The following is a 13,759-nucleotide window of genomic DNA, read 5'->3' on the forward strand; positions in this document are numbered from 1 at the left end:
AGAGAGTGGACCAGGTAGATTGAAGGCCCGGTGCGGGCGGACCAATCACACTTCAGACTCGATGTATGTGGATAGACTCAGAGAGTGGACCAGGTGGACTGTAGGCCAGTGCGGCGGACCAGTCACACAGTAGACCCGAAGTGCATGGCTGTTCTGTGATCTGATATGTTGTGGCATGTTATGCGTATAGTGTATGTGGTTGGTATTTTAGGGATATCTCACTAAGCTTTCGGGCTTACAATTGTGGTTTTATGTTTTTTAGGTTCTTCAGGAGACCGTGGCAAGGCGAAGGCATGATCGTACCGCTCCTCATGATTTTGTAGTAATGTGATTCTGGGAATACGTTAAATGTTTTGTATTGAAAACCTTTTTGTAAAGATTTAATGGAATTGAGCTGTTTTTGAAAAATTTAAAATTGGTTGTATTTTTCGGTCGTTACAATTAGACTTATCCAAGTGGGAGACCGCTGGATAAGGTGTCCAAGCCCATAACTATAATTGGTATAAACTTGAATTGATTGTAGCATAGTCCTTTTGGGTTGGTCTCAAAGCTAGCAATTGGACAAGATTATTTTGAAGAGATATATGATTTATTATTTGATTAATAAATTGAAATATATAATTTGTTAATATATTATGATAATAATATATTAATTAGAAATTATGATATTTAATTAATAGTTAATCAAAAATAAATTAGAATTAATTTTGGGATTAATTGGATTAATTTAAAGTGCAGGGTTGTTTGGCTATTTATTGATAGTTGAGGAAAAATGCTCTAGAACCTATTTGTAAGAGGTTGGACGAAAACTTCTAGGAAGGGCCTAGACTTTCGTCCAAAGGCTCTTGGATGGAGGCTCATGAGTTGCTTGGTTACCAAGCAAAGGGATTATGGTTTCCTACTTAAACCCTAACTTTAACTCTAAGCTACCTCACCTATATAAAGGGCCTTGAACCTCAAAAAATCGACACCTCCTATCCTAGAAGAGTTTTTTCTGAAAAATCCCTCTCCCCTCTCCATAATCCTTAGTTGCTAGTCTTGGGTGTGAACATCAGAGGCACTACACTTTTGGTGCTAGCTGCCAAAGGTTTTAAAGAAGAAGGATTCAAGATTGTTAACAATAATAATCTCAAAGGTTAGTTTTTCTTGGCTTATGAATTAGTTTGTTCATAGGAAAGTTTTGTAGGTTAGTGTTCATAGTGTCACAACTAGGAATTCTATACCATGTAACAACAACAATGATAACATCTGTGAACCAAAAATGTGAAAGCATGTATGATGCTTATTTAATAACAACAAAAATTTCCATCAAACATCCTATACAATCACTTTAAATAGTCAACAAAGAATTGGAAACCCTAGAAATCTCGGTTTAAGTCCATTATGGACTAGGATTTCCTTATTGGGCCTAATGGGCCAATATGCTTCCAGTTTGACTATTTTGGGCTTAGAACTCTTAAATGGGCTCTAATTGGACCCACATTCATGAGACTTAACCTTTTTGGCCCTTATAAGCCTAAAATGGACTATTTTATCTTTAATGGGTCTTATTGGGCCATAACTAATTCAATTAGCTCTAATGGACTCATATCCATTCTCTTATACAAAAATTGGGCTGTGAGCTAGGCCCAATGGGCCGAAAAGTATTTATTTGGGCCTCATAATTTCGAGCCAAGGCAAGTAATGCCCCAAATTAATCCACTTCCTCCTTCTAGCTCCATTTTCGGCCCATATGTAAAAAAAAGGAAAAGAAAAATGCATGGAGTAGGCTAGTGACAACACAATATTATCTAACATGTATCTATGAACTCACATACATCTATGAGATCATTTTCCTCCATGCAAAATCCCTTTCTTCCTCCTCCTTTTCTACTCACGTCCGAGAACAAAAACACTAACACACACTTCTCTAATTTTCTTTCAAAAACTCTCTCAAATACCCTCAAATAATATTCCTTTCCTCCTCCAAACTTTCAAAGATCTAAGGTATTTTCGAGAGGATCCTTCACTAGATCATCAAATCTTTGGTAAGTCACCACATTTTCTAGATACTTAAACTTCATTCTAAGCTAGATCATTCTTCTCAAACATCTTATTTCATGATCCATGCTCTAGCATTCCATAGATTTCGAAATCTACATCAAGGTGTTGCTAGGACCAAAAATAGCATCAAGCTTCTTCCCTTTCTTCTTCAAATCGAAATCAACAAGCAAAGGTGAGTTCATACCCCTCTATTTTTGGTTTCATATGTTTTATGGGGGAGAATACAAGTAAAATTTGTAGATCTATGTTTATGTGTATGATATGTGTGATTCCATGTGTTTATGTGATAAATATGTAACAAAAAGAAGGGAAATCTCGAGATCTATGGATCTAAGAGGAAGATAAACATGATCTAAGACATATTACACTAAACAAGTTAAGAAAAATTACCCTCTAAGATTAAAATAAACATATGGCAACATAAAACTCATTTTTGGGCTATAATTGTCAAACAAACCAAAGTTGAGTGGAAAAATTGTTAGTTACGGTTTTCTTAAGGACCAAAAGTGTCAAAACAGTAAAAACAAGTGTTTTTATGAATATCATACTCCATTGAAAGTTAGAAATAAAATTTAAGGCTTATTGGGCTAAATCTTGGGCTTTTCAGCCCATTAAGGCAAAACTTGTGAAAATTACAACTTTCAAGGGGTTGAAATGGTATACTCCTCAAAACAGGGGGGAAAGGGTGAATAAAACAAATTCAGGGGTTAAAATGATGTAATTTCTAAACAAGGATCAAAATTGTAAACTTTTTGGATTTTGGGTCGAAATTGTAAAAGTTGCAAAAAGTTTGGGCTTCAACCGAAAAATACTTTTCTGGAAGTGCTGAAACTGCCAAAGAATGAGTTTTGAGCTAAAAATATCACTTGAACAAGTCTTTGGGTCAAAAGTGTCAAGAAAAAAGGTTTAAGGGCTTAAAATGTCTTTTTATATATAAAAGGACTAAAATTGTCAATTTTACCAATGAAGGGCTGAAAGGGGTTCAAACCAAGATTTTTTTTGAGTCAATTATTTTATTTTAAGATATTTGAGTTAAAATAAAAATACCAAACTACAATTCATGAAAATAGAAAGATGAAAATACGCATAATTCCAACATCGTTAAAGATAATCGACTGGCCTTGTTCCGGTGCGAAATTAACAAATCACCAAATCAAACTTTACAACAATCAAACTATACCTAAAACAAGTAAACATTCAAATCTTTGGGCTTGAAAGTTCCAATCATGTTTGTTGGGCCTTTGTAACCCATTAACATGATTTTTGGGCCCAAGGGATAATAATAAATGTTATTGGGCCTTCTATGACCCAATTTCATATTTAAGGACCCTCAATGGCTTTTAAGTGCTATTGGGCCTTAGTGGCCCATTAGCATTGCTAGTAAGGTCCAAACGAATCAAATGCGAAACCGGCCATCGTGCTCTTCGTATAACCAATAACCATAAATAATACGCGGGAATAGTAGGATATTGTAATCATCTTCTCCTTGTTTATTAGGCTTATCGTCAATCCAAGTAAACAAATACGGGTCGATAATCAATAGTAATCAAAGTCAATTGAGATTTAGTGAGTAATAACGGGTGGCACCAATGTGTGTTGGTCGTAGTCTGTAGTTATAATCAAAGTCTCCTGGAGGGAGAGCGAGAGTTTGTGTATAGATCTATACGGGGGTGACTCCCCCACACCTTAGCTGTTCGCTACAGTTAGACTCGGTCAGTCTAGAGTGACAAAATCTTAAGATCAATTCCGGCGTTCACCAGAGTGCCAAGACAGACGAACTAGTCATTATCATGCATGGTTATAACGAATCACATAAATAAATCCAATATTAATCAAGTAATCAAGGTAAATCAAAATCATTCACGGGATGGGATAACAATTCGAACAATTATATGATATAGATTTTTTTTATTTTCAGAAAACATCGGGTTTTTCGGGGAAGTTCAACATTTTTCACTGGTACTTTTAATACGAAGTTTTTCAATTATACACGTTTTGAAATCATCATGCATATATTTACGGATCTTCACACTTTTATATAAACAATGGTCTTTTCAGAAAATATCAGATTTTCTGGGTTATTTTCTTACAAACTACACAACACATTTTCATATCAAACCTGCTTATGAACTCACAAACATTCCATATGTTGACCGTTTTCAAAATAACTTGTATTCTCAAGTAACAGGTAAGCTGAGGAGTAGTACCAAGTATGTTAGGGTGTTGTGCTTTTGAAAACTATCAAACATTTTATGTTATGGATTTGTAATGTTAAAACAATGTACTTCATTTGAACAATGTCAGTTGTAATATATTGATGCATGGTGATGTTTATGTTATGATTCATGTATATTCATTGTGATGATATTCAAATTTAGTCACGTGAGCCCTCGGACGTTTCCGCCGTCTGGTTTCAGGGGTGTGACACATAGTATGTTGCTAATATGTGAAAGATATAGATCAAACTAGGTTGCATGTTCCCTAATCAATTGAATTGTATGATTGTTTTTCCGCTTAAGGCATTATATTTGTAACCTCTATTTCCCATAAGTTGTTTCATGTAGACATCCTCAGAGAGATCACCATGAAGGAAAACATTTTTGACATCTAACTGGTGAATGGGCTAGTGTTTGGATGTCGCAATGTTGAGAACAATGTGAATGGTATCAGGCTTGACTACATGACTAAAAGTGTCATCAAAGTCATGACTAGGAAGTTGAGAGAATCCTTGAGCAAGAAGGAGACCTTTGTAACGATCAAGATTTCCATTGCTGTCAAATTTGTGAAGGTACAACCATCTACATCCGACAATGTTAGCAGTAGGAGGCGAAGCAACAAGATTCCAAGTATGATTAGAATTAAGAGCAGCCATTTCAAAATCCATGGCAATTTTCCAGTTTGGGTCACAGAGAGCCTGAGCAATAGAATGAGGAATTGGAGATACTTCGGTTGTAACGGAGAGATTAAGAATATGTCTTGGTTTGAGTGACCATATACGAGGACGAGTGACCATGGGATGCGTTGGAGGAGAAGGAAGAGTAGGAGAAGTAGCCTGAGCATACTAAGGAGTCCGAGAAATGACGAAATGTGTGGTGGAACAAGAGAGGTAATTCTTGGAGAAGCATGGGTGGAGTTAGTGACCAGAGGGGGGTCAGGTTGTGGAATGAAATATAGGGTGGGGGTGTCATCAAGAAGAAACATGTCATTATTAAAGACAGTAAGAGGAGAGTTGAATTTCGTGAAAGGAAAGTGTTCCTCATCAAAAATGACATGACGTGAAGTGATGACACGTTGGGTAATTAGATCGATACAGAAATGACCATGATGCTCAGATGAAGGGCCAAGGTAGACGCAAGTAAAAGAGTGAGGAGAGAGTTTATGTTGAGCTGTAGAGGAGAGATTTGGATAACAGAGGCAACTAAACACACGTAAGTGATCATATGTAGGAAAAGACCCAAAGAGCGGCTCAAAGGAATCTTAAAAGAGAGAGTGGTTATGGGAAGAAGATTAAGTGCATGAACGGATGTGAGAAGAGCCTCAACCCAAAACTTGGGGGTAAAGAGGCACGAAAAAGAAAGATACGAATAATGTTATTTATTGTTCATATACCACGTTCAGCTTTTCCGTTTTGTTGAGACGTGTATGGACAAGAAAATCTTATTTTAATTCCTTTAGTGTGAAAAAAATCAAGGAGAGTTTGATTGTTGAATTCACGACCATTGTCACATTAAAAAAGTTAAATGTTAGTTTGAAATTGAATTTGAACAAAAGCATGGAAATTAGAGAAAACAGTAAGCACATCAGATTTAGCACGAAGTGGAAATACCCACAAGAAATGAGAGAAATCATCCAAGAAAAGAAAAGTATACTTAAAACCACTTATGCTAGTAATAGGCGAAGTCCATAAATCGGAATGCACCAATTCAAAAATACATGAAGTTTTAGTTTTAGACGAAGCAAATGGTAAACGACAATGTTTTCCAAGTTGACAAGCATGACAAATGGGAACTTTAGTTGTGGAGCTAGAAATAAAATGAGGAGAATGTAAGAACTATAAAAATGAAGAGTCAGGATGTCCAAGACGACGATGCCAAGTTGGGAGAGAAACCACAACACAAGTTGTGGCAGATAACGAAGAACTGGGAGGCGGAAGAATAGGATAGAGGTCACCATCACTGTCATATCGTTGGATGAATGCACCTGTATTAAAGTCCTTCATAGTGAAATCAAAGGCGTCAAAAGTAACAGAAACGAAATTCTCAATAGTAAATTTGCGCAAAAATATGAGGTTTTTGACCATTTTATTTGAGATAAGAACATTATTTAAAGCAAGGCGGCTGTGTGAATGCGGAAAAAAAAAGTTTGACCAATATGAGTAACCAGAAGTACAACACAATTACCAACCATCATAGATTTATAATTGCACGGTGTTAGAGAAAACATGTTACCTGAGTTGAAGGACATATGAGAGCTAGCACCAGAATCCGTGTAGTAATTATTATCGAGAGGTGGATGGACCGACATAGCTTGAAACACCGAGGCCAAGTCAGTAAATTGTTGAGGTGTGGATTGTGCGTGACCTCCGAAGGAGGAACCAGAGGGTAGGGCCTAATGTGGAAAGACATGCAGACCAGTTCGTACCATGTATATTATGAAGGGAAAAGAACCCTAGTTTGATACCATGTTAATTATGAAAAAAGCCCCCGTTATTAGGGCATTATATTGCAAGATATATATATATATATATATATATATATATATATATATATACACACACACACACAATAAAGATACATAAAGGCCCCTATGCTATACAAAGAATGTAAAATGAAGCTATAAAATAACATGGAGGTCACCCTTTAGGCCTGGCCTTTGTTTTTTTCCTTTGCGGCGTGGAGGGATGAGGGGGGGGGGGTGAGTTTCTCGTACAATTTCATCATTTGAGTCGTCGAGGCTTTGGTTTTCAAGGTGGTAAGGTGGGGTTTGGTTTTCGGTTTGAAGGTGGTAAGGTGTGGTTTGGTTTTTGAGTTGATTTGGTGAAAGTTGATCAGGAAAAACAACAAAATTGTTGAACATGTTGCGGTTAACATTTGAGACTTGGATGAGGTAGTATTGTTGAACATTTTTGTATTGAAATTGTAAATGGAATTGAATGGAGCATCAATTTGGGGATAATAAATTAGGATAGATGGATTGGATGCAAAAATGTTTCTAGTTAGCGTGGTTGAACTAGGAAACACGTGATTTTCATCTACTAGATTTTGGGAATCCATTTTTTTGTTAGAATGGATGAATAAAGAGAAAAAGATAGATAATATTGTGAATTTGATTGTTGAATAAAAATGATATTTATAAGGTTGTAAATTAATAAAAATAAATTTAAAAAAGTTAATTTTATGAACGTTTTGCAGCTTAAAAATATTTTTTCTCTTTCATGCAATTCAAAAAAAAACAATTGGCACCAGCTAGTTAGAGAGAGAGAGAGAAAGAGAGAGAGAGAGAGAGAGAGGGAGGGAGGGAGGGAGGGAGGGGGAGGGGGGCTACCCTTACCAATCGCCACCTCACCCTAAACTGCACTCATGGTGTGGTGTTCCTGGGTGCGGTTCAACCCACATTATCTGGCCTTATACATGATGTCATTCAATATCATACAACCTTGACAAATTTGGAAAAAAAATCGATATTCTGGGCATGTTTGGCATGAAGCTTTTGGAAGTTTTTAGTTTTTAGTTTTTAAGAAAAAACTTGAAAAAAAAAAACTTTGTTTGATAATATGAATTTTTAGCTTTTATTTTAAACAAAAAACTTATAATCCAAAGACTTTTAATTTTTAGCTTTTAGCTTTTATCTGATTATATGTTTAAAAGTTAAAAGATAATTTTGTCTAACACGCTTCAACACAATTAAATGATACGACTTTCAACTAAGGGAGAGAATTTGAACCGACTGGACCGGGCCGGTTTTACAGAAATTTGTGGACCTTAGACTAGACGTGTTAAGACTTACCATGTCTAGGTCCATATCCGGTTCCAGTTCTAGGACATAAAAGTGAGCATTTTGATCGGACCGGACCGACTCTTAAATCAGACATATTTTACAGAAAATTTTGGACCTTGGATCGACTTGTTAAGTCTTACGTTCAGGTCCACGTCCGATTCCCAATCTGGTCCGATCTAAATGTCCAAAGAATCACCCCTACTTTCAACTACCAACTATTTAGTACTAGTGTTCACAAACACTTCGTTCAAGTAAAAGTTGTAAAACGTAAAAGTCAAACTCAATATAAAAATTAGAAGTCTTTAACACATTTTATGAATAAAACTTTATATTTGATTTTATTTCACTTACACAACCTTTAGATTTTATATTTTATTTTATTTTTTTACTTTTTTAAGCTTTGAGATCTATGAATCAAATTAAAGATGATTGGACACCGTTTCAATGACATGTGGTGGCAAATGTATATCGCCGCATATCGACCACATGTACTACTCATTGCCATTTAAATTAGTATTCTAATTGTTTTTCTAAACGTGAAAAACAAAAATGTCCCTTTCCATACTAGTTGATGGCTCGACTGATTTGTATTCAAAATGCATATGTTGCTGTATTGTAGCTCACACACTATACAAAAATATAAAGTATGTACATATTTAAATGAATGATGTGTGGATCAAAATCATTGAACTTTAATTTTATATTTTATTTGAACGAATAAACTTAAAATTTTAGCCACAAATACGCGTCAAATCTACTAAATGGTTTAAACGTGTAAGTCGTCTAAAATGTGTATTTTTAACTCATAGAACCTTAAAAAATCACTTGTTTGACTCGTTTCTTGTTCCTTACAGTCGTATGTATGACATCCAGATTTTTGAAAATTGATGCCAAATTATTTTAATAAATATATGCTTTTGGAAAGCCTATTTCCTGAGGTTTACATTGTTTAAGGCTTGGATAACCAAGCATCACACAGAAGCAAGAAAATACATACCTCCAGTCCTCCGTTATGAAGCCTCGATAAGGATCTAGGATAATCTAATGTTGATTAAATTTTACGTCAAAAGTAAATGGAAAATAAATTTGTTAGCTTTAGCCCAATGTTAAGTTCTATCTACTTCATTTTGAATCAATAAAGACAATACCATGTAACATGGTATTAAGTAAAATTAATTTTTTTCCCGCTGAATCTTTTGTGGTTTCCAAAAAAAATAAAATTAACTTTTTACTTATCTATCTATCGATCTTGACAAATTATTTTCTTCTCCTCATCTTATTTTGCACTTCCACTCAACCCCAACTCCATCGACACTTATGTTTCTTGTTGTCATGGCAGTCCAACCACTACCCAAAAAAACCTTTAGCGTCACAAACATCGAGGCTTATATGTTATATCCTATTCTCTTGTACCTTTATCGAATAAACTATGATGCATTTAAATAATTTGACCCTTTTTAACACGAATTTTGAATCATAAACATTATTAAGGTGGACAATGATATATTGATACATGTGTTCTCTTCCGTGATACCTTCTTTTTTATATATTATACGCTCAAAACCAAATTAAGATAAAGAGAATTAAACATTAAAGTGAGATAGCTGCAATAGTTGGGGAAAAAGGAGAAGGATGTTATGTTTATAAGTAGAAAAACTTCTAAGTCTTGTGAAACTTATAAATGGATGACTCTCTCTTGCATGTATAGGAGGTGCAACTATGAACCAAATTAGGTTAGGTTCACTGAAAATTGTGTGTAGTGGCCAGGCTATTGCAAATTAAGGTGGATCATTTATTTATGACCTATCTTAAAATTTGTAGATGACTCGTCTTAATTTATTTGTTATGGACTAAGGTTTAATTTTAGTTTATTTCAATTATTGCATTAAAAAGGTATTGGGTTAGTTTTTAATGAACAATATTTGAAATTAGGTTTAAAGTTCAAATTTGGTCCCTATAATTTGCAAAAACTTACACCATATTTCCAAAACTTAGTTTTATGTTTTTTTAATTTCTTTATTTTCATTTATTTTTTATTTTTTAGTCAAACTTAGTTTGGTTTTAGATTTTTTTGTTTTTCTTTATTTTTGTTTTTTAGTTATTTCTTATTTTAATAACTATAAATTGTAAATATCAAACAATGAATAAAAAACCATAAATTACCCAAATTAAAAAAAAAATAAGAAACAAAAAAAAGAAATCACACACCAAAAATGTAATATACTCTAATATATTCACTTGACACTTTTTGAAAAATATCAAAAGTAGTTATCAAATTGACGGAAAAAAACGTAACAAAAATACGAAAAATATAAAAAATATATAATCAAACACTTTACACTTTTTGAAAAATATCAAAAGAAATTATCAAATTGACGAAAAAAAAAACAAAAAAAAACTGAAAAAAGAACAAAAAATACGAAATATAAAAAAAAAACAAAAAAAATATAAAACCAAGTTTAGTTTTGACTAAAAAATAAATGAAAATAAGGAAGTTAGAAAACATAAAACCGAGTTTTGGACATGTGGTGTAATTTTTTGCAAACTACTATAATCAAATTTGAAGTTTAAACCTAAATTTATGACTGATTTTGCAAAAAAGATAACAAAATTAATAATAAAACTCGTTAAATGAGCTAGAGTAACTCTACGTAAAATTTATGACCAGAGTCAACCAAAAAAATTAATAAAATTTTTTCCAATTACGCATGAAAAGGTTGTGATTTTTTTGTTCTTTTTGCCATTTATGTTATAAGAACATTTTGTTAAATACAGGTCTAAACATTTTCTATTTACTTGCTTTTTTCATATATTTTTGTAATATTTTTTGCGATCTTAAAACAAATTTGCTTTTACGAAACCAACACCTAACAAAATGAAAAAAACAAAAAACATTTTTTTGTTGTTGCACAGTTTTGACAACAAGGAAATTGTTCCATTCTTATTGGTTTGAAGAGAACTTCAAAAAACTTTATTTTTGTTTTCTTTACTAAATTTTGTTAGAAACACTTTTACTATATGGAAAAAAACCAACTTTGTTATGTTAAAATAGTTTCAATTTGTTAAATACAATTTTAAATTATGAAAACAACTTAATTTTTCGAATCAACTTCAAAACAAGTATACTTTTTGAAACCAACTTCATAATAACTTCAAAACAATTTTATTTATGGAAAATAACTTTTTTTTCTTGAAAAATACTTGAGTTTTATAGAAAATAACCATTTTGTACCAATCAATGTTTCTCCATATATCAATTTTTAGAATTCTAGTTTTCTTAATATTGTTTCATATTTTTAAAACATGTTTTTAATAACATATTTTCTGATTCCAAAATTTCAAATGGAGTTTTTCTCTTTTATTTCATGTTTCATAATTTCATAATTTAAGATTGCTAAAACAACTTTCTAACACATATTTCAGTTTCCTCATTAGATTCCAGCTATAAAGTATAAATTTTCTTTTCTTAAACATATTTTAGGTTTGTATATTAGTTGTCTAAACAATTTGTCCAATAATTTTCATAAATAGTCATCCCACACCACTACAAAACAAGCTTTTAATGACATGCAAACTATGACACCCACTGAATTTATGACACGAAAAAGTGAGTGTCGTAAAAAATGGCATCTCTTATAAAATTTGAAAATTTTACAACACACATTTTACGCGTCCTAAAATTAATTTTCATTTTATAATTTTTATAGGTAATGCGGGTCTCATCCTTAGTAGCTAACGGGGCAAAAATATCCCAAAAAGTTAGAAAACCCCACCTTGGGAGATATAGGGTTCGTTCTATCTCCCACTCTCCACCATTTTTTGCCCCTGGTGTTGCAATACTGTAGTCATCAACTCTTCCATCACCCGCCACAGTCGAAAATCGATGAAACCCTATTGCCTCTTACTTCCAACGCCTCAAAATGGATTATACATGTCGACGTTTCTTACGTTTATTAGCCCATTTCCCTCCAAATAAAATCGGCCCAAAAACCTGGTTCTTATTGTTCAAATCAATTTCAATGGTGAACCTCCATTTTCTAAATTTTTAAGATAAGATATTGGAAAATGTGTATCAGAATCCAATAGTGGTGTTAACTGGTGAGACTAGTTCATGGAAGAGGACTCAACTGTCCGAGATTTTATACAGAAGTGGCTAACACGAAGGTCAAAACCATTATCGTCGCCTAGCCTTGTCGTGTCGTCGCCATATCTATTTCTAGGTAATCATATTCTCACCAATCAAATCAGAACTTAATTTTTTCCACTCATGTTTTTATGAATTACTTTTAAATGGTTACTTCCCAACTTTATTTTCTTTCTTCACAAGTACAGAAGGGTTGCACATGAGCTTGGTGTCTGATTAGATCATGAAGTTGTTTATGCCATAAGATTCGAGGACAAGACTTCAGAGAGAACTTGTATTAAGTAAATCGATTCTTTTTAATAAGTTCATTCCCTATAATGCCATCTTTAATATCCACTTCTTGCAAGTTATACTGATTTCTAATGATAGTTTATACCATGGTGTGACCAATTATCTTACTGATGGAGTACTCCTCCGTAAAAGTCTTTCTAACCTTGAGGTGAAACCATATTATGTTTTCATATTAGATTAAGCTCATGAAAAGAGTCCAAAAACATAAAGAACTCATACTTTATCTCATAACTTAACCCTTAAAGGCAAAGCTAATGAGCCATTTTTTATAGGGATATATTAATGGGGTTGGTGAAAAGGTTGATTAGATTGCGTGCTTCCAATTTGAAATTTTTGATCACTTCGACTACTATTGAATGGTGAAAAGTTGTCAATAGTTTTCTCTGATTGTCCAGTCCTAAACGTTATTCAGAAATTATTCATTGGATAAATATTATATTGTGCAGAACAACCCAAAAGTTCTATAAAAGCTTCTCTGGAAAAACCATTGGTAAGCACAAAATTTATTCTCCTTCATTGTTATTAAAACTTCTTGGACTCTTTTAATGGTCAACATTGTTGTAGTCATACACGTTAATAAGCTGTACTGGGACATTCTTGATATTTATGACTGGTCTGGTAATTCAAATTTCATGTCTTAGCATATCTATTTTCTTTTTTTGTAATAGTTAATATTCTTATATTTTTTATTAGAAAGTGATGGGGTTTTGTTAGGATGACAAAGAGAAATTGGTATCAAAACTAGAGGAAAGAATTCAAAGCCTTGAAGTAGGGTCTTGTATGGATTTCATAGTCCTACCACTTCACGGTTCATTGCCACCTAAAATGCAAGAGAGTACTATTTATTTATCTATCAAATAACAATTTTATTATTATATTTATATAATAACTCTTTTTGTGTAATTTATAGATGTGAGCGTTTAATCCTCCACTCCAAACCGTAGGCATTTCATTATTGCGACAAACATTGTTGAAACTTCCTTAACTGTTGATGGTGATGTGTAAGAAAGTCTCAACACCTTCAAGAAACTTTGTTATTATGTCAAATTTTCAATATTTATGAATGATGCTTTAGATGAAAATGGGACCATTGCGTATATAGGATAAACAATAAAAATATTCCATTTTATTTTTTATAACTAGATCTTAAATTCATTATTATATTAGCATATGCTGATTGTTGAGTTGAAACAATATATTGAAAATTTTATTTTTTGATAGACCTTCCTTTGGAACCTTCACTTACAAGGACTTTAATTGAGGCGAATGAATATGGTTGTTTAC

The 13,759-nt window shown here is 33.1% G+C and overlaps 2 pseudogenes; one reads left to right on the forward strand and one right to left on the reverse strand.

Moving 5' to 3' along the window:
* Positions 1 to 4,666: 4,666 nt before the first annotated feature.
* Positions 4,667 to 5,056, reverse strand: LOC145067087 (putative mitochondrial protein AtMg00820 pseudogene; annotated as a pseudogene).
* A 7,003-nt stretch (positions 5,057 to 12,059) lies between these two features.
* Positions 12,060 to 13,189, forward strand: LOC145067088 (putative pre-mRNA-splicing factor ATP-dependent RNA helicase DEAH4; annotated as a pseudogene).
* Positions 13,190 to 13,759: the final 570 nt, after the last annotated feature.

Source organism: Lactuca serriola, chromosome 8, assembly GCF_051521515.1.
Source record: "Lactuca serriola cultivar US96UC23 chromosome 8, Lser_US96UC23_V15, whole genome shotgun sequence".
Lineage (NCBI taxonomy): Eukaryota > Viridiplantae > Streptophyta > Magnoliopsida > Asterales > Asteraceae > Lactuca > Lactuca serriola.